Genomic DNA, 3,482 nt, shown 5'->3' with positions numbered 1-3,482 from the left:
CAAGAAGCAGGGGGAGCCAACATCAAAGTGAGCGTGGCCTCCACACGCCTAGAGGAAATGCTCATATGGTCCTCATGCTCTGCTGGACACAGCTCAGATCAGAGCAACACAGGTCCAGAGACGCAGGCTGCAGTGTGCATGGGACCAAACCAGGGCGTCCACGCTGAGAGCTCAGCTTCAGGCTTTCACTCCCTCTGAGTTCCCCTCTGCCGCTCTGATTATAATGAAGTTTTTGTGCAAAGAATCTTAATTATATAGCAAGGAACCAAGAGTTCCACAATCTTTTAAAAATTTATTTATTTAATGTTTTTTGGTTGTGCTGGGTCCTTGTTGCTGTGCGCAGGCCCCCTCTAGTTGTGAAGAGTAGGGGCTTTTCAATGAGCTGTCTTCTCATCGAGGTGGCTGCTCTTGGTGCAGAGCACGGGCTCTCGAGTGCAGGCTCCGGTAGCTGCAGCACTTGGGCTCAGCAGTTATGGTGCATGGACTTAGTTGCTCCGTGGCATGTGGGATCTTCCTGGGCCAGGAATTGAACCGGTGTCCCCTGCACTGGCAGGTGGATTCTCATCCACTGTACCACCAGGGAAGTCCATTATAATCTTTAAAAAGTGTCAATATTTCTCATACACCCTTCCCACTCATACTTACTTGAGGGAAAATGAGAGACTTCAATATCTGTTACTCTGGAACTCACAGTGTAAAACCAGTTCACGATGACAAACCTCCATGGCAAAGATCTAGCTACCAATCTAGAGGTGTGAATTTTCACAACTGGGGCTTCAGGAAGTGAGGAGTCCTGTTAAATATGGGATTTGTAGTTTGGGAGTTGCCCCCTGCCTCAAACGCCAGCTCCATGGGCACCGGCATCTGCAGTGGATTGGTTCACTGCTGCATTGCAGACACCTAGAGTAGTGGCCAGACTTCAGAGCCAGTAAATAGCTATGGAACAAATAAATGTTTATGAATGAGTTTGGGTGAGTTACCTGGCTTCTCCTCATCCTGGAAAAAAATATAGAATTGTTGTGAGAACTGTTGGTTTCATCATGTGAACCTCTTAAAAACAATGCTAATTAATGTTAAATATTTTTGAGCATAGGTCTTTCTGTTAATGGTTCTCTTCCTATGTTCTCACAGAGGACTATCAGATATTCAGCAATTTCACAGATTTATGGCTCAGCTGGTAAAGAATCCACCTGCAATGCGAGAGACCTGGGATCTATCCTTGGGTTGGAAAGATCCCCTGGAGAAGGGAAAGGCTACCCACCCCAGTATTCTGGCCTGGAGAATTTCATGAATTGTCTAGTCCATGGGGTTGCAACAAGTCAGACATGACTGAGTGACTTTCATTTTTTTTTCACATCTTATAATTATCTCAGTCAAATGAGGCTATCAAAAAAGTCCTGAAAGGACTTTTGGCTTGCTTCTTTTTGTATAAAGGTCAGATATGCCCAGGGTGCTTTGGTTTTATTCCCATTGGGCTTCCTAGCTGGCACAGTGGTGAGGAATCCCCCTGCCAAAGCAGGAGATGAAGGTTCGATTCCTGGGTCAGGAAGATCCCCTGAGGAAGAAATGGCAGCCCAGTCCAGTATTCGTGCCTGAGAAATCCCATGGACAGAGGAGCCTGGCGGACTACAGCCTATGGGGTCTCAAAGAGTCGGATACAACTTAGCAACAAAACCACAACATGGACATGAATACATCAAGTCTTACAAAATAGGTTTAAAGGCAAGTGGCACCATATTTACTTCATCAAAGAGAAAAACAGAAAAGGCAATTGAGAACCAGAAACGGAATACAGGCTCTGGCTCCTGCCTTGGCTGGCTGGAGTAACAGCCCACCCACCCAGACTTCTCTATAAAAACCTAATACAGTGAGAAAATAGCCATTCCCATATCCCACTGCTGAATGTCGATCTGGCTTGTGACATTGTATTAGTAAGAATAAATATTTGAGCACAGAGAGTACAGCAGAAATGGATTTTGGAGTCTGAAAGACTGAAATACCAGCGGTGTGCTCTTGAGAAAACTACATAGGCAGTCTAAGCATCAGTTATGTCCTCTGTAAAATGGGGTCAAGGGTGGCAACCTGGCAGTGTGGTTATAAAAGTGATAGATGATGTTTGTACACTTTCAGGAGATGGCCTGTTTATAAACTGTGCTTAACAGAGGATGACGATGATGGCAGGGAGATGAGCATGATAATGACGATGATGATCTTCCCTGTTCAGGAAACACAGGCTCAAGCTAAATAAACACTTTGCCTTTCCCCCAGGAATGTTAGTACTTGAGAAAACTTAAAGTGCTGAGATTGTGCAGCTGATTAGGTCAGCTTTTCAGGGAGACAAATTTATAGAAATTTGACCTGGGTTTGATCCCTGGGTTGGGAAGATCCCCTGGAGTCGGGAATGGCAACTCACTCCAGTATTCTTGCCTGGAGAATCCTCGTGGACAGACGAGCCTGGCAGGATGACCGTCCACGGGGTTACAAAAAGTCGGAGACTGAGACTAAGCACAGCACACATTCACTTGACCATACCTTTCAGTGGTCCAAACTGAATATTCCCATCTGAAAAAACAGGGCTTTTCTTTCCCACCAGTTTGAGACCACACACACATACACACACGTGCGCGCGCACACACACACACACACACACACCAGCAATTCATTTCTCATTTTGGTTTGGGATGGAGCCAGCTGGTAAAAGGGTTCAGAGCATGTTTATTGTCTTTGTTCTCGAGCGTTTTCTGGGGCTTCCTGGCAGCTCGTGATTCTGCAGCAAGGAGCAAAACCCTCCAGGATTGCCAAACCCAGAGAAATCCCGGACTCGGGCCATTGCCCAGGGCTAGTGCAGGGCAGCTGAAAGCCTGTCCCCTCCTGCCTCCAATTCCTGCCCAGAACTCTGAGCAAACACAGGGCAGGAGGGAGCATTTGGCTCCCTGGGGCTTGTTCTTACTAGTGTTGCCGTGGCAATGACTGTGCTGTCTGTCTCCAGGCCCCACACAGGACCTCTCCCCTTGGTACTGCCTGGGAGAGACTCTGGAGTCTCTGCTGTGGAGTCTTCAGGGGGAGACATGCTCGTGTGCGTGTGCGTGTGTGAAGCCCCTCACACTGGGTTAGCAGAAACTAACACAACATCGTAAAGCAGTTTCATCCATGTGCGCCTGCTCAGTCGTGTCCGACTCTTGTGACTCCATGGAATGTAGCCCGCCAGGCTCCTCTGTCCACGGGGTTTTCCGGGCAAGGATACTGGAGTGGGTTGCCATTTCCTCCTCCAAGGGATCTCCCCATCCCAGGGATCGAACCCACATCTCCTATGTTTCCTGCATTCGCAGGCGGGTTCTTCATCACTGAGCCACCTGTGAAGCCAGTAAAGCAATTATACACCAATTAAAAATTTTTTTAAATGCAAAAAATAAACAAACTACAAAGATATATTGTGCAGCACAGCTAATACTTTATAAATGGAGTGTAACCTATTAAAATTG

Source organism: Bubalus bubalis, chromosome 13 (assembly GCF_019923935.1).
Source record: "Bubalus bubalis isolate 160015118507 breed Murrah chromosome 13, NDDB_SH_1, whole genome shotgun sequence".
NCBI lineage: Eukaryota > Metazoa > Chordata > Mammalia > Artiodactyla > Bovidae > Bubalus > Bubalus bubalis.
The sequence above is the reverse complement of the archived record's forward strand: the minus strand, read 5'-3'. Positions refer to the sequence as shown.